This window comes from Bubalus bubalis, chromosome 20 (assembly GCF_019923935.1).
Source record: "Bubalus bubalis isolate 160015118507 breed Murrah chromosome 20, NDDB_SH_1, whole genome shotgun sequence".
NCBI classification, from domain to species: domain Eukaryota; kingdom Metazoa; phylum Chordata; class Mammalia; order Artiodactyla; family Bovidae; genus Bubalus; species Bubalus bubalis.
The window spans coordinates 54,086,191-54,105,307 of NC_059176.1; the positions used below are offsets into that span (position 1 = coordinate 54,086,191).

The 19,117-nt window shown below is 42.8% G+C and overlaps 1 protein-coding gene across 3 annotated transcripts in view; it reads right to left on the bottom strand.

The window, feature by feature from the left end:
• The window catches only part of AKAP13 (A-kinase anchoring protein 13), a 322,494-nt gene that overhangs the window by 246,807 nt on the left and 56,570 nt on the right, over positions 1 to 19,117 (bottom strand). The window lies entirely within an intron of this gene.

Below are 19,117 nucleotides of genomic sequence, written 5' to 3' on the forward strand. Positions count from 1 at the left end.
ATGGGCCGAACCAGTTATAAACTACTTGGAAAGACTAAATCTAGGCCAGTGGGCGCGCACACAAATGCAGACATTACTAAGCTGGAGGACCTCACCTGGACAAATCCCAAGGCCTGGAGTGGCTATTTGGTTAGAAATCATTTCACAGTGACCCGCAGACCGCCTTCTTGGTCATGGTGCGTGACAAAAGAACTATCGGATCATTCCCACAAGGGGCAGGCAGAAGAGTGTATCAGAAGCAGATGCTAAGGATGTCAACGTTAGCTTTTAAATTGTTCATACGGCGAGGATAAATAACTGCCTTCAATATTATAATTCTCCAGTAGTAGGTCTTCAAATAATGGTATTTAAGAATAATGGTATTTGAAAACACAAGGTTTGTTTAACCATCGCAAAATGGGAGGGAAGGTTTTTGAACAATAAAGACTTTGAGTAAAAGAAATTTGTGTATTACATAATTAAATGAAAATTTTATAGAGTCAAAGAAACTCAAATACTTTTCAGCAGCCCACTAGTGGGTTTCGGAGAAGGCAATGGCACCCCACTCCAGTACTTTTGCCTGGAAAGTCCCATTGATGGAGGCGTCTGGTAGGCTGCAGTCCATGGGATCACCAAGAGTCGGACACGACTGAGCGACTTCACTTTCACTTTTCACTTTCATGCTTTGGAGAAGGAAATGGCAACCCACTCCAGTGTTCTTGCCTGGAGAATCCCAGGGACGGGGGAGCCTGGTGGGCTGCCATCTATGGGGTCACACACGTCGGACACAAATGAAGTGACTTAGCAGCAGTAGCAGCAGTGGATTTAAAAAAACAAATCACTCTATTAACTTAAGGGAAGACTTTCATTTTTAAAGGAGAATTTCTATTCATAAAATATCCCTTGGGGAGTCATTTTGTTTTTATATCATACAATGAGCAGAGAGTAATTTTTTTAATTACTGATAAACTTAGTTTAGGAAGAAACAACTAGGGCCAGTCAACTAAAAGCACATGAAAATTATCACCCCTCCTTCTAACAATCTGGAAGCCACATGGAACCGTACACACTGTAGAACCTGTGATAACTTGATCAGCAGTTTCAGCAGAGAATTCAGCTACTTGAAGACCAACACGTACCCATGTTCTGACATAACAATCCCGGCCCTGTCACTCTATAGGAAGGTCTCTCTCAGTGAACTCTCCCCAAGTCATGCTCAAAGCGAGTGTAACGCTGCACTCTCGGGGTCCACAATAGAGGAGGAAGTGCCTATGCATTTTGAAAATGGTGCTTTAAAAGAATTGTGTCTAATTCTGTTTGGATGTTAATAAAGCCAACTCACTTTCAATTTGGACACACAGTGTCACAAAACAAACACAGGTGTTTGACAACTAAGGGAAAGAATTGGTAAGAGGAGATCTCGGCTGAACTGAAAATCAATGACAACGTGCTCTGCAAATTCTCCTCACTTGATCAGTTCACTGAAAACGGTTTAAAGCTAATGTTTTAAAAGGTTAATTGCCCGGCTAAATTTAGGTGATATTACACTTGTTCTGGAATTAGAAATAACAGGGCTAAGAGAAACTTCCGAGATTACTCCCTGAATCTCGAGTTTTCTGAATTCCTCTTAAAAGGAAACTCGTAGAGGATCACATATATTAATAACTTACACAATAAGAAATGGAAAATTAATTTCCCTGCTCGAACTAAGTTAAAAAAGAAAACTGTTGCTTTAAAACATTTAGCATTTCTAGCTATGTGTGGAGGCAAGTGGCGCATGACAAAATGCATGACAATGAATTGATGCTTCTAGCTAATGTACAAAAAGACAGTACTGCTTTGCACTGTGAAACTTCAAATACTTAATATATTTAGAATGTACAAAAAACAGCTAGAGAAAGTCAAGCTCTACTACACAGTACCCTCTCCTTTACATTTCAGAATACAATATATGTGTGTGTGCGTGTTTCATACAATCAATATTATCACAGAATGACCCAAGTGCTAATAATCTGATCATCATCAATGCTTCACTTGGCTGCTTAAAATCTTTACAATCAAAAGGTAAATTAATGTGGAGGAAACAGAGTAAAAGGCTGCCTGACATACTGTCCCAAAAGTAAAACTGTGGCTTTGCAGGTTTTGTTAAGTGGGAGTGGGGTGGGGTAGGTGAGCAGGTCCCTGTACAGGTGTCTTCAAGGGCCCAGCCTGTCCAGAAGCCACTCTGATGTGGAAGGGATGGCGAAGACGGACGTAAAAGATGCCAGATAGAAGGCATGGGAAAGGCACCGAGAGGAAAGAGTTCACGCCATCAAGAATGTGAGTGTACTCTAGACAAGGGACTGTGGACAGAGCAACAAACTATAAACAGTCCAAATAAACTCGCCTGAGAGCTGAGATCTTTGACTTTCTGACTCTCCGCATAAATTACACAGGCCCCCGGGGACCCTACCCCACTGCAGCATCAGCGGGCTCGGTGCTGGATCAGTCGCGGTGAGAAGACGGACAAGGACTCTCACTGCTCCAAAAGACTCACAGCCACAGCTGCTGCCAAGACCCCCCCGGGGGGGGGAGGGGGCAAAGAGGAGAGGTAACAAACACCCCGCCCCCTGGTGAATACTAGGACTGAGCTGACAGAGTAACAGGGCCCCCAGGGGGAGGGCACTGAGGTCAGTCAAACGTGGGCAGCGCTTCGGTACAGCGGTGACAGAACAGGTGTTCTCTCTCTATACACCGTCCTTCACAGGCACGAACCCCGCCAGCACCCCTGGCTCCGGACACCCACCAAGGAAGCCATGCAAGGTGAAGGCAACCGCAAAGCAGAACCCTGACTCCCTACTTGCAGCAACAGCAGAATCTCTGAGACACGGAGGCCGCTCCACTAACCACCTGTTTGGAAGCTTAGAGTTGAAACCTCAGTTGGTGCCGCCTCTCCCTCTAAGTGACTTGAATAAAATGAAAAGGGTGATTTCAACCAGCAAACGTGGGCCCAGGAACAGCTGACTCTGTGGCAGAGCAGGAAGTAAGATGGTGAAAACCGCAAGCCAGCGGTCTCAGCCCCTGCCCCTTGAGGTAGAAGCTCATAGGTCAATTTTTTTTTCCAGAGTTTTAAAAATACATTCCTGGTTCCTCTTTCTTCCCCTCTGTCCCCCTGCCCAAGTGCTAGTACAATCAAACTGAAGATGGCATTTCTAAAATAACCTTCAGAGGCTTTTAAACAGAACGCAATGGCCGCGGGACCTACTGCAGGCTCAGCAGGGATGAAAGCTGAGGCTGGCTCTGGGCTCTGACCCTCATCTCCCTCGTCCTGTGCGCCTCCCTCTCCAGTTGGACACACGACGTATCTATGGAGAGACCTAGTCATTTTCTAGCTCGTGTGTTTCTACAGAAATAGAAACACTAAATGTTCAGAGAACAGAGTAAAGGAATTATCAACTAGCTCCAATTATACCAACTGACCTCATCCTCTCGTTACAAGCTGCTTCCTGGCATCTGAAATCCACTTTTGAAATTCAACCAAGGGCGTTTTAAAGGAAAAATACTCCTTCCTCCCCTGTTCTCTCTCTCTGAAGTGTATGCTGGGAATAACATTGGTGGTAAGGAGCACGCACTGGCTTGCAGAATTCACACTCATCGAAAAGCACCCAGTGTGTCTGTCCCTCACTGACAGGTACCGCGCGGTTCTCCCACTTCATTCCTCAATGGGTGTTCTTGTTGGCTCACCCAAAAGGCAAACCCCGTAAATTCTACGTTCCTGACACCCTACACCTTAACAGCTAAGCAGAGCTAACTGCCATCACCATCATCTTTACTGGCGCTTAACAAAGAGTTTCTAACTGCGTCAAGCACCTACAAATCCTCACATTAATCCACTTCACAAGTGAAGAGATCCATGTCTCTTTAACACATCATAATTTCATGAATAGAAACACTGGGTACCTTAGGTCTACAAGCAAGGAGGCAGAAAGGTGATTTTGTGAGCTGGGGACTAAACCCCGTGAGAATGAGAAGAATTTAAATGGAAAATGCTTGGTGGTAGAAGCAGTGCCTCACCAATAAAAGACTGATGGGAGAGGAAGAAGGCAAAGACATACTTGTTCAGCAGTTCTCTGTAACTAATTCATCTGTTTCATCTCCCGCAAAACTCAACCGTTTTCGACTACTTTATAGACGTGCCTTATTCTGTTTTCCCACAGGAGTAGGTAATGGCCTACAGGAAAAGTCAGCTTCGCAATCACCCAACAAGTAATGCAACTCAACAGACCAACATGTTCCTACCCACCTCCAAATGGAAATGTTTACAAGCTTGAGAATTGGCGGGGAATGGACAAACTCGCTTTTACACAAACACAGGCTAACATCCGCCAACTAAAATCTGCTGGCCCCCAAAATTCAGCTGCTGTTACGTAAGCAACAGGAACGTCTGAGAATGTTTTCCCTGAAATGCGACAAAACTCTGATAAAGCAAATAATCAAGCTTCAAAACCAACGCCCAGGCTTCAAGGGAATGAACAGGGAGTCTTTCCCATTCGAAACTGCAGTCCCAGTGAAGAGCCCCATTTCTGCTGGTACGATACTAAATCCTACAAACCGTAAGTACCAGTAAGAACCATACCATCCATACCATCCATACCTGGCACGTACACTGAGTTTTCATACAGCTGATTAGCAGTCTTGAAGTCTGCTACTCAAGTGAACAGAACATTAAAACACAAAGCAGTTAAAAGCAAAATGGACAGACCAGAGACAGGCTCTGTGACCTTCCATTACAGACCTTGATGGCTATCCCAGGTCAGAGCAAGGAGCAAGTCAAGAATGCAGCCACCCACAGAATACCTCCCCACCCAGTCCAAGAGAAAAAAAAGAACACCAAAGGGCTGGGGAATCTAAAAACTCAGTTATGAAATCTCCAAGGAGACACTCCTTATGGGCTAACAGCCTGAGGCCTGGAGCTTTAACAAACACAACGAAACACCCCACTCAGGGCCAGCATCAGCTGCACTTATGAAGACAAGCTCTGCCCTTCAAGGAGTCAGGTCAAAACAGACAGGAAGCTAGGAAAACATTTTTTAAATCTTACAGAGCAAATCAACCTATTTATTTCACTTTCAAAAATCTGAAGTCTTGAGTTAGGCTTCCAGTCCCTCTTTGAAAGATATATACTATGGAAAGTTAACTGCAGATGACCGAAAAAGAGTGTCATTATTTAAAACGTTGACAAAAAAATAAAAGCCAATTACCCTATATTAGATCACTGCGCCTGCGTGTATACACGCTCAGTGGCTTCCAGTGTCTTGACTCTCTGCAACCTCACCTTACTAACCCCCTTACCTAACCTATCTAATTCCTTTCTAGATCACCTCCCTTCTCAAAGACCTTTCCTTGCTCACTTCCTCTCACAAAAGTGGAAGTGAGCATGTTAGCAGCTCACTCGAGTCTGACTCTTTGCGACTCCATGAACTGTGGCCCACCAGGCTCCTCTCTGGGCTTCAAGTTTTGCTTGGAATTCTCCAAGCAAAAATACTGGAGCAGGTTGCCATTTCCTCCTCCACGGGATCTTCCCGACCCAGGGATCGGACCCGTGTCTCTGAATCTCCTGCACTGTAGCCAGATTCATTTCTGCTAAGGCACCAGGGAAGATGTGCTCCTGGATAAGCAATTGTAACTGACTAAAATACAAAAGCTACTGTTTCAAGGCACTGGAAGGAGATAAAAGCAGATAGAAAGCTGAAGAGAAAAGCACTGAGTCAAAGATTCACTTTTACTTTGCTTTTCAATGATGGTTACTTCCCAGATCCCTTAAGACAGTAGATAGAACTAGAGCAGAAAGCTGCATTCTTAAAATCTGCATATAAGCTTTCCCCAAATCCTTGGCAGACCCCTGAATTGTACATATACTGAGTCGCAAGATTTCCGGCAAAAAGCAAATCTCTGAGGCTGAAAGAACTGAGCAGAGATCAAATTAAAGTAGGAGTTTAAATCCAATTCAATTAGCTGCCTGCCAGAACAAGTTAACACTTTTAAGAAGATAAAAAACAGAGAAGTCTCTAAACGTATCATCCAGAATGTGTAATATACAATAAAAAATTACTAGATATGTGCAATCATATATTACATTTAACATCTTGCTGGATACCCCATTAATAAATGAATTAGATAAAATCTTCAACACATGTTCATTTCATATTTGACTAAGATTCATAGCTTTACCTCTGAGAAGCCAAAGACAATATCCACGAATCATATATCTGATAAAGTAGTCACATCCAGGATTTCTAAGGAACTCTTCCAACTCAATATTAAGAGCCCAACTAAAAATGGCCCTTTTTCACTAAAGAAGATACATGAATGGCTAGGAGGCACATGAAAACATGCTCAGTACCATTAGTCATCAGGGAACAGGAAAATTAAAACTACTATGAGCAGCACATCTACCAGAATCACCGCATTTCTATTACAGAACTTGAATTCTTAGCGAAGATGTATCACAAAGAAAACTGGCCCAGATGACATCAGTGACATGTACCAAAAAGATTAGCAAAAAAAAAAAAGACATCAATATCAAAAAGTGGAGGGGTGTGTGGGGGTTTTCTAACTTCCTTTACTTACATTACCCTGATACTAATACCAGACAAAGTTACTATAAGAAAAAACATACAAGCCAAACCTGTCATCAACACGGACACAAAAACCCTTAATAATAAAATGTTACTAATTCAAATCCAGAAATACGAAAAAGGATAATACGCAATGACCCAACTGGGTTATCCTGGGATACAATGTTGGTTTAGCTTTTGCAAATTCACCACATCAACAAAATAAAATAGAAAAATGACATTACCTCATTAGCAAAATCCACTGTATTTCTACATGCTACAACAGACAACTAGAAGTTGAAACTCCAAATATCTATAATAGTACCAAAACCATGAAATACTAAGTATAAATTGAACAAAATGTTGTAATTTAAAATACACTTTCAAAAAATACATAAGATATTTTAAAACATAAAAAAAATCATAGTTTTTTGCCAACACACATCGTAGTTTAATGCCAACTCTCCCCAAATTGAGCTCCAGATTTAGTGCATTTCCAATGAAACAATAAAAAGCAGTATTCATTACAGAAATCAAGATGATATGAAAATGCACATGAAAATGCAAATGACCTAAAATATCCATATGAATTTTGAAAAAGAACAAAGTTGGAGGGTTTACACTACCATCCTCAAGACTTAACCACAAAGCTATCTTAACTAACACAGGGTTAGTACTGGTCTAAGGAGAGGGATAAAGACCAAAGAAACAGGATACCCCAGAAAAAGACCCACACAAAAAGTAATTCGGGAAGGAAAAGATGGGTTTTTTCCAACAAATGGTGCTGCAACAAGTGGGTATCCTTAAGCAAACAATGAATGTCAGCCCTTACCTCACATCAGCTGTAGAAGTTAACTCCAACAGACCGAAAACCTAAATCTGAGAGAGAGAACTTCTCACAGGAAACACACGAGAAAATGCTCGTGACCTTCAGTTTGGCAAAGATTTCTTATACAGAACACAAAAAACATTAACGAGAGAAAAAAAAAACAAAACAAAACGATAACTGCTAACAAAATCAGTAACTTCTTTCTGTTCTTTGGAAAACATATCTGGCAAAGGACATGTACTCAGAATATATAAAGAATTCCTACAACTCAGGAAGACAAATATCTCCAAAAAATTGATTAGGACACACCGACTTCATTAGTTATAACGGCAAAGGCAGAGAGGCAGGAGAGAAGTTATTTTGAACAGGGAAAAGCTACTTTTAAAAATCTGTAAGCTAAGTAAGAATTTAGAAAAACCTTGTACGAGCCATTTAATCTCTCTAGGCATCAGTTTATTCCCCTATATAACAAACTATAATCCCCAGGCTAGTATTCTGAGACTTTCTGTTTAGGATCGAAGGTGTCCTGGCCAAAGTTTACATGCATGGTTATTAAAACAGATCCGCTGTGTTATTTAATACATGCTGCTTAATAGTCACAGTGTCCTTGGGTTGAAAGAGGTTCGTACTTAATCTATATCTGAATGGTAGCAGAGTACATCTACTTCTGCTTTATTGACTGCACCAAAGCCTTTGACTATATGGACCACTACAAACTCTGGAAGATTCTTCAAGAAATGGGAATACCAGACCACCTTACCTATCTGCTGAGAAACCTGTATGCAAGTTAAGAAGCAACAGATGGAACCAGACATGGAACAACAAACTGGTTCCAAATCGGGAAAGGAGAAGTACATCAAGGCTGTATATTATTACCATGCTCATTTAACTTATATGCAGAGTACATCATGCAGAATGCTGGGCTGGATGAAGCATAAACTGGAATCAAGAGAGAAGTATCAACAACCTCAGGTATGCAGATGACACCATCCTTCCGGGAGAAAGTGAAGAACTCAACAGCCTTTTGATGAAGGTAAAAGAGGAGAGTGAAAAAGCTGTCTTAAAAAAAACTTAACATCCAAAAAGCAAAGATCATGGCACCCGGTCCCATCACTTCATGGCAAATAGATGGAGAAACCAATGGAAACATCGGTAGACTTTACTTTCTTGGGCTCCAAAATCACTGCATATTCTTGGGCAACCCAACTGTACCTCTGAACATCATCAGTCAGCTCTCTGTAAAGATAGGTAAGAATGAGAAAAACTATCGGTTTTAGAGTCCTCCTGTAAAATTAATTAATTAAATAAAACAGAATTACACAAAAATGTACAAAATTAGAGATGACCTAACAGCTATGATGAAACCAAGAAGCCTATTACCATATTATCTTATTTAAATCAATTAAATTAAATTAATTAGCATATACAGATTATTTTAAGCTTCGATGGGTATTATCCCTATTCTACAAGAAAATGGACGTCAGGGTTCAAGGAACTTATCTAAAGACATCCTGCACAAAACCGGTAGACTCTGGGGTCAGTCTGACTCCAAAACTCCTTTTTAATCCTTAGACCACACTATCTCCCCAAATTTCCAAGGCCTATATAGGACACATACTGCTGCACTCACATGGATGGACGTGAGAACTAGAGGGACAGACAGGCCGAGGCTGCGAAATTTATGGCCAAGGAACTCACTAGTCTGATAAAGCCTAGCAGAGGCACCTAGCCCTCATGCCAGACTTGACCCCTTCGGCTGCTGGGTCACAGGTGGGTGAGTCAGTGGTGGCCAGCTTCAGGGGGAGCGTGGTTTCCATGGGCAGACAGAGCGAGGAGGATGGGAACAAGGGCTTGGGGCAGTATTTCAAACTTTGAACAATCAGCACGGTCTCACCAGTGCACACTAGCTGGATGTGAGCATGCTGGCAGACTTCTTTTTTTTTAAAGGTTAAGGTCAGAATTACAGGACTGTGGCTTCCACATTTCAGTTGAGGCACATTAACACTGACTCATTACCAAATGAGTCCAAGCCCTGCCCCCAGCATCAGCATCTAGGAGAGGAAAGCAAAGACCCGACCAAGGTCTCCCACGTGGCTGGACTCTGCCAAAGCTGACTGGGATCTCAACAGGACTCACTGCCTTTGGCGTAGCCAGTCCAGCTCATGTGCATCGGGCTCTTTTCTCAGAAACAAGAGGGCAGCAGGAAAGGAAAGCCAAGAAGACAGGCAAAGTGCACGCACAAAAGGACCCAGTGCTCACTGCAGACCTCCCCAAGAAAGCAGCCCTCGCGCGTTTCAAAAACCACTCGATGGTCCCACTCTGCAATTCAGTCCTGGCTGCAAATTAACCTCCTGATCTCCTGACAGTGTAGACCTGAAAGGCCCAGAAACAAACGCCCTAGGGATGACATCAGTCAGGTAAGGTAAGACCCGACATTCGGGAGAAAGGAGGGCGAGATGGCCTCAATCCTTCCTGGGCTCTACGGCCATCACCCCCTTTCCCTTTCTTCTCATAAACAATGTCAAACAGTAATGATTTCTGGTTAATTCACTAAATTTAGTCAATACTGGTATCCATATTCCCTCAAATAACTCTGTCCCATTCTCCTCCTCTCCTCTTTCTGGAACTTCTACTGCAGGCATATTACAGGCCCTTTAAAAACTGCCCCAGGGCTCAGTGGTTCTGTTCATTTCCATTTCAGTCTTTCAGCTCTCTGGTCTTTGGATTCTTTCTGCTGATCTAGAAGTTCGGTGATTCTTTGGTCTATCCTCTTCCGTTAGACTTATCTTTTAAAGTTTTTATTTCAGACAGGTTTTCTTCATACGTTCTATTTTGGTTCTGAGATTTCATAGTTTTCCATTACAAGTAGATCTCCCTGTACATAACTGAGTATAGTAACAACAGCTGCTTAAAAACCCTCCTCCCCTCAACCCAAGATTTGGGACATACTGGGATCAATCTCCACTGATCAGACTTCTTTGGAGAATGGGTCACTTTCCTGTTACTTCACATTTTGAGTAATTTTAGAACATATCCTGGATACTACAGAGGCTTTGAATTATGTAATTCCTCCAAAGAATCTCTGTTTTTGTTGTTTGTTTTAGCAAGCAGCTAATTGAACTCAGACGACAAACTTCTGCATCTTGGATGGCAACCCCCATCTACAGTTTAAGCCTTAGCTTGGCTGCCCTGTTCATGCATGGATCAGGGGTCAGGCAGAGTCTGAATACAATTTCTACATAGAATTTGGGGCACCTCCTCTTGGGGCTCTCTCCTCTCCTGAATTGTTCCTTCCTGTTCAATGGCTATGATTGTTCTGAACTGTGCCTTCTGGTGATACAAGCCAAAAATATAAATACTAGGGCTTTCCTATGAACTTAAAAATGAGAAATCACCCACGGACTGAAAGCTTCCACAAGTCAACTGCCCTACAGAATCCACTCTGTTGGTTGCTCTCTAGTACCTTTATACTGTTCTTGTATTTTACCAAGAATTTATGGTTGATAAATGACAGGCTAAGTGGACCAGAAATTCATGCTAGATTTACACGGAATGCAGTTTAACAAAAAGAGTGGGAAAATCAGTAATTGTTTCATTTATAGAAATTACTTAAGTAAAATTTTGGTTCAGATTTGTGAGAAAGAAGTACACACTACCTGTAAAGAAGGACTGATTAAGACTGTATCTATACAAGATTCTCTCCTAAGGGACAATGCTATTCTAAATTGTCACCTGCAAATGATGTAAGACAGACTGTACTGGAAGCAAAAAAAAAAAAAAAAAAAACAGGAAAGGAACCACCATAGTTAAAGAAAACAGGAACAGAAGGACTTCCCTAGTGATTCAGTGGTTAAGAATCTGTGCTCCCACTGCTGGGGCACAGGTTTGATCCCTGGTTGGGCAACTAAGATCCCACAGGCCACACTGTGTGCACCCTCCTGCCCCTGACCAAATATTAAAAAAAAGAGAGAGAGAGCTAGAGGAAAAAACAGGAGCAGTAGAAAAGTAAGTTAACAGGGAAAAGGAGACAGAAAAACTATTTAAAATGAGAAAATATTAACTCAAAAAGTGGCTTGGGGAATTTATGTGGCAAAAATCCTAGAAGATGGACACAAGAAGGACACGAGTACTGCTTCCCTGGTGGCTCAGACGGTAAAGAATCCGCCTGCAGTACAGGAGACCCAGGTTCAATCCCCTGGTTGGGAAGATCCCCCGGAGAAGGGAATGGCTACCCACTCCAGGATTCTTGCCTGGAGAATTCACGGACAGAGCCTGGCAGGCTACAGACCACGGGGTCACAAGAGTCAGGCCTGACAGAGCAACGCTGTCACTGTATTAGCCAGTTCGTGTGCTCAAACTGTTGGGTGTTGACAACGTGTTGGCACTCGTACTACATGCTGAGGACAGAGGTGAAAATCAACATAGTCCTGCTCTCACAGAGCTTAAACCTGGTGAAAAAGACGTGAAAGCAGACATATAGCACAATAAGACACAATGGATGATAGTTCTCATGCTTCCATGAGAAAACTACCACAAACCTAGCGCTGTAAAACAACAACAGAAAGTCTTACTTTACAGTTCTGTAGGCTAGAAATCCAGTAACATGGCTCTCACCGGCTACAGACCAAAGTGGCGGGAGGACAGGACTGCATCCCATTCTGAAGGGTCTCGGGGAATATCTGTCCCGTCATTTTTTGCAGCTTCTAGAGGGTGCCTGTATCCCTTGGCTGCAGCCCTTTCCCTCCACCTTCAAAGTAAACAAAATCAAACTTCTCTGACCCTTATTCAATCCCCCTCTGGCCAGTCACCCTGGAGAAGGAAATGGCAACCCACTCCAGTTTTCTTGCCTGGAGAATTCCTTGGACAGAGGAGCCTGGAGGGCTGCAGTCCATGGGGTCAAGAAAAGTTGGACATGAGTGAGTGACTAACACACACACACCACAGTCAGGAAACATTCTATGCTTTTAAGGACCCCTGTGGTTAGACTGGCCCACCTGGATAATTCAAAGTACTCTCCCCACTTCAAGGTCCTTAATCATATCTGCAGTGTCCTTTCTGCCACATAAGGTAACTTATTCACAGACAGAAAAAGATGTGGACATCTCCGGGGGGCCATCAGTCTGTCTATCATAGGCAGTCTCATAAAAGGTTCAATAAACATGAAGTGAGAGAGGTGCTTCTGGCCAGCATGGGCTGCCACGGTGCATGAACAGTGACACGAGTGAACTCAGCTCTATCCTATAAGAAACGTATCAAGCTGAGGGGCTTAACCTGGTGGCTCAGTGGTAAAAAGAATTCGCCTGCCAATGCAGGAGATGTGGGTTTGATCCCTGGGTCGGGAAGATCCCCTGGAGGAGGGCATGGCAACCCACTTCAGTAGTCTTGCCTGGAGAATCCCATGGACAGAGGAGCCTGGCGGGCTACAGTCCATGGGGTCACAAAAGAGTCAGACACGACTTCACAACTAAGCAACCACAACAAGCTATGTGAGGAGCTGTGTAGTCTCCAGCAGACCAACAGCATGTGCAAATGGTATGCATATTATAAGTTCATACAAGCGCTGTGATTATATGAGTGTCTGTTGACTGAGTATGTGTTGTGGTGTGTTTGGGTGTGAGAGAGAGACAGACAGGAGGTAAGACCAGAAAGATATGAAGAAACAATTCTAGACTATTAAGAAATTCAGTCTTCACTCTCCAGGCAATGAGAACCCTATTAAAGCCTGTAAGCAATAAAAGAGCGTGATGTGTATGCCGAAGTGTAACTTCCAGCCATTATGTGAAAACAGCCTTGAAGAGGTAACAGTCTCTAAGTAGGAAGTTGAGAGACTACTGCAATTGTCCTGGCAACAACTAGTGAGTTTAAATATAATAATAAGAATGGCAAGCAGAAAACAGATTTTGTGAAAGGCAGCCTAGCTAGAATTTAGTGATCAGATATCCTCAGTAGTGAAGACTAATCAGGAGTCTAGGAAGACTTACTTTTACCTTGACGACTGGGACAATGGTGCTTTTAGGGAAAAAGCAGATGAGCAGGTGGTAACTTGGGGGTAATACATGAGTTAACTAGACATGCTGGCTTTGCAGCACCCTTGATATAGACAAGTCATAGCTCTTGACAATGGAGTTCATGACAATCACGTGCATGCGCGCTCTGCCACTTCAGTCAAGTCCAACTCTTTATGACAAAAGAAATCTAGAATAACCTATTTAACATCAGGAAAATGATTAAGGTTATTTAAACCATACGAGGAACTCAATAGTGTGTGAATTCCTTATAATGTAAAGTGATAAAAATCAGAATATAGAAATGCAGCTTTCTCAGACATATAGCAGGGACAGAGGGAACAGACTCAAACGTTCAGTGATTATTCCTGGAAGGTGAGATTATGGGTAATTTTCATTTCTTCTACTTCATATTCTAATACTTCCATAGTAAGTCCATACGTTCTGCATATTCCAGATTTCCATAATGAGCATCACCAAAAATAAAGGGGATATTTATTTTTAAGGAATACTTAAAAGTTAGTATTTTCCTCAAAACTGCTTAAGGCAGAGGCGTCGTCCATTAACCTACTTCTATTTGGCAAACATTCAAATCTCTTTTCTTGACCCCTCGGCTTAGAAAAGTCAAACAGGGCATTCGTGACAATTTAGCAACATAGATAAAAATCAAAGTCACCCTCCACCAGGGGCTGGGGTTCTGTATGTGAAGACAGACATTGTAAATGAAGAGCCTAAAATACAGGCCACCATTCTGTTATCACCCCGCAGGTCGGCAGTGGACAAGGCCTGAGCCGTGACCAAGCGGAGAGTGACAGACAGACAGACAGACAGACGGCTGCAACAACACGGCGCTGAGACAGGTAACGTCCAGCTGCATCAACTACGGATCCAACTCCGCACACTCATTAGCACAGATTCAGCCCACTGCTTCCCAAAGAAAGGTAGCTGCTACTGCTAAGTCGCTTCAGTCGTGTCCGACTCTGTGCGACCCCATAGACGGCAGCCCACCAGACTTCCCCGTCCCTGGGATTCTCCAGACAAGAACACTGGAGTGGGTTGCCATTTCCTTCTCCAAAAGAAAGGTACAGCCTCCCCTAAAACTCCTAATGGCTCCCCTTGCCATTATTCTTCAAAATGTCTTCAGAGGCCAAGAATGTGTTTGCTTCCATCTCACATCCTCAAAGCAACATACCACGTGCAGTAGGCCCCCAACAGCAGTAAGAAAAATCACTTACTCTGGAGGTCAAACAGACCTAAGTTAGAACTCCAGGTATGCCTCTATTTCAGGTAAGTCAGTTTCTTAAAAACTGATAGAAACACACAAGTATCAAACAGATTATTTCAATGAGGTCTGGGGCAACTCATTTGATCTCTCTAAGCTTCCAGTCCCGAGTCAATAAAAGGGGGGCCATACATTTCTTACAAAGCTGTTGGGAGGACTGGGCTTCCCTGACAGCTCAATTGGTAAAGAATCCGCCAGCAATGCAGGAGACCCTGGTTCAGTTCCTGGGTTGGGAAGATCCTCTGGAGAAGGGATAGGCTTCCCACTCCAGTATTCCTGGCCTTCCCTTGTGGCTCAGCTGGTAAAGAATCCATCTGCAATGCGGGAGACCTGAGTTTGATCCCTGGGTTGAGAAGTTCCCCTGGAGAAGGGAAAGGCTACCCACTCCAGTATTCTGGCCTGGAGAATTCCAGTTCCTGGAGGATTAAGCAAGCAAATTTACGTAGAATGCCTGGCACACAGTAGGTAGTAAATTGTAGTTACTATAGATTACAGTATTGCATGGACTGAGGAGCATCTCCCCAGAGCTGGAACCTTCACGGAACTCTGAGGGAATTGATTACAACATAAGCTCACGGGCAGTGGTCTTACATGAGCCACAGACTCAGTGTAGGGAAGAAAGCTGCCAACCTGAGCAAGAAGAAAACAGAAAATGAGGCAGTCTCCCCTGGATTCTGAGGCAGCACGGTCCTGATTATTTGGATTCTGATGAAGGAGGAGTGGTCAGGATTAGCTTTCATCTCTAACACCTTATTAATTGTCATCTCCAACCCAAAGCAGAAAGGCCTGTTTAACTAAAATGTTCAGTGTATATGGCCGAGTGACTGAACAATCAAACACTTCTGATTTTTTGCTTACAACAAGAAGGGTGAACTTACAACTGTTTAGAGTAGAAAGGCACAAAGCCTAAAATTCTTTACTCCAAAAACGACCTGAAGGTTGGGAAAACGCCTTGGGACTACAAAAAGTCTCTTCAGGTTTTCTATGTTTGAGATAAGACAAGGATGGAAGATCTAAGACCCACTGCTCAGAGTGGTGGTGTACAAAAGGAAGTACACACAAGAACTCCTTATCCATTTTACTTCCTTCTTTTCTCCCGATCAGAATGAACGTCAGGCTTCATTATTTATAGCAAAGACAAAAATTAACAGCCCAAGACAGGGAGACACTGTAAGAGTGTCTGACTTAGAGCAGTTTGTCCCAGGCTAGAAAGAGAGACTTCCCAAGTCCTGAAAGACTATTTAAAATAAAGGAGATGTAATAATCCACATGAGAAAAGAGTCTGAAAAAGAGTGAATATATGTACATGTATCACTGAATTTCTGTATGTGCACCTGAAACACAACACTGTTACTCGACTATACTTCAATAAAATTTTTTTAAAAAAGAATAAAAGAGATTGGAGATTAAACACAGACAATGGCAGTTTGCAGTAAGAAAGCAGATTCCATAAACTGTAATCTATTGAATTTTATCCCAATATCAGACACAGATTGTTAAAGGGATGTTTTGTAAGCCTTGGGGAAATACACCCAGCATACAGCCACAATTAAGACACCCAAGACAGTTTGTGGCTTGGTTTCTGTTTTTTTAGCATCATTTTTTTCATCCTAGGGATTGATAGTGGGTCTGAATTTCAACAAAACACCTGCCCAAATCTCCCATGATAATGCTGTGAACAAAATGAAATCTGGCAGCCTCAGATATAAGCAAACGGTGACTAAAATTCTCCATCTCCCAGTACATGATTTTGTCTGTATTTTGGAAGCCACAGGGTATGCTTCTAGGCTATAGCATGTTCCAGGAATTTAAGGAAACATTTTAGGAGGGGTAGAATGTGCCCCATAATCCACTGTTTCCATCCTAACCCTACAACAGTTTCAACAACAAAGCAAAAGGAATAACCAAATGAATGGCTACAAGGAACAAGGTTCTATTAGAGTTAACTGCAACTCTTCCCTACCCCGCCTCTGTCCAATTCTGGTGAACACTTTTACCAAGGGCTTGAAATAGCTAATGATAAAACAATCCAATATACTGACTACCTGAGATTCATTAAGAACACTGATATACTGAAAGTTAAGAGTGAAGATCCACAAACCCTGAAAGACTAAAAGGGTGGACCAAGAAATACATGAGAGACCAAATGTACTGAGATGAAATTTAATATAAGTTTAAATGAACCCTGCACTTCTACTTCAAAAACACCCAGAATTTACATCAAAACTCCCAAAGGAACAGAGAGAAGAGAGAAGAAACCTACCTTGTCAACATATGTAGAAAAAGACCTGTGACTTTGGATAACCAACAATTTCTCCTTTATCAATAGTGATCTGGCTCAATTTCTTGACAGCTTTTAGGAGATCAAACAAGAAAAGTGAAATGAGGCTTGGAGAGCGTTAAGTGGGTTGAAATGAGGCTGGAAAGGAGTGTAGAGGCCAGACCATACAGGGCCTACTGCCAACTACTTTGGTCTCTATTTTAAAAGTAAGGGTCATAATTAGATTTTTATTTTAAAAGGCTCACTTGTTTATGTAATGGGAAGACGTGAAAGAAGGCAGGAAGTGGACACAGAGACTCCAGCTAGAACGCTGTGCAGTAATTCAGCTAAGCAGGAACAGCCAGTGCTAGGGGGAGAGTGACGAAGACTGAAAGAAGGGGGCAGATGACAGATACATGGATACTAAACACGGGATCTGCTGATAAATGTAATATAAACAGGGAGTAAGAAAAAGGGAGGATCAAGGATGATTTCTAGATTTCTGTGTCACATGACACAGACTGACAGTGATGCCAGTTATTGAGAGGAGTAAGGAGAGAATCACAGACTCATGCGCGCCATCGAGACTTTCAATTCTGTGACAGTCACACAGTGGATCCCCAGGTGCTGATTAACTGATGAATGGTATACATTGCCAGGAGCACTGTTTAAGTGACTTCTCCATTTGAGTCAATATTGAAAAATACCAGTTGAGCAACACAATAGAAAAAGTCTTCATGAAAACTCCTTGAAAACTGAGCTAACATTGAGTAACTATCCCACATTTCAGGTACACCTCTCAAAAGCACATGCCAAAAAACTAAGCATGTTCCCCTCAAACACCACGAAGCTGCGAACATGTGCCTTTCCCCAAACCTGATTCTTTGCTGCACCAGATGATCAAGCTATGGTGACGTGAATCCGCTACTAAAAAGATAAAACATTAAACATTGTTACATCCGCTTCCTTATTTTCTACATTTCTTGTTGCTGCTGCTGCTAAGTCGCTTCAGTCGTGTCCGACTCTGTGCGACCCCATAGACGGCAGCCCACTAGGCTCCCCATCCATGGGATTCTCCAGGCAAGAACACTGGAGTGGGTTGCCATTTCCTTCTCCAATGCATGAAAGTGAAAAGTCAAAGTGAAGTCGCTCAGTCATGTCCGACCCTCAGCGACCGCATGGACTGCAGCCTACCAGGCTCCTCCATCCATGGGATTTTCCAGGCAAGAGTACTGGAATGGGGTGCCATTTTGCTAGGATACACTTAACTTTTGAGTCCTGTTTCTAAGAATGACATTATCAGAGCTTGATGGAAATGCTGATAATGAAGACCCCATCCCTTTTCTCTTATAGAGAAGGACAATAAGGCCCTAAAAGGTAACGTGTTCAACAGTAGAACCGGGTGGGACTCAAACCCTGACCACCCACCCAACCTCCCACATTACCAAGGCCAGTCTGCCTGACACAAAATACTACTTTTACTTAACCGGCCTCCTTCTGAAATTTCTAGTGATTCCAGCAGCTGACTGGAGGATTAAAAGTACAAAGTTCAATGAATAGCAGCTCATCTTCAAGCCCCAAACAGCCCATGTAGGGGCTGACAGCAGCATCCACACAGGCAGAAAGAGCAGAATGAGGAGGGAGGAGAAGAAAGACAGGCTCAAGATCTACTATTGCTGTGGCTACACTTCCTCTCTCATCTACAAGCAAGAGGGACACAGAGCTGCTCCAACTTCGCCCAAGGCGCAGCAAGCGAAAAGAGGAAAAGAAATTCAAATCCATGTCTGGGCATTAGTTTTTAAAGTTACTGGCAAGGGAAAAAGACCTGGGGAGAGTAATCTTTAACTGCGAGTTACTGACTCTGAATGTACCGGATCACCACTGGAATCATTTAGAACACATATCAAAGTGTATGATGACAATAGCTAGTTAAGTGCAGCTTGAGCTTATGACATATCAAGCTCTGGTATAAGGGCTTTAACGTAAGAAACCATTTAACCCTTGTGATAATCATTTTTATCTCAGCTTTACAAAAGAGGCAGTGGAGCAACAGAGGTGGAAGACACTGTCCAAGGTCACACACCAGTAAGTAGACAGCCCAGGCATTCTGGCTCTAGAGTTTACGCTCTTATTCATCAGGCAGGACTGCCTCCACAGAGTACATTC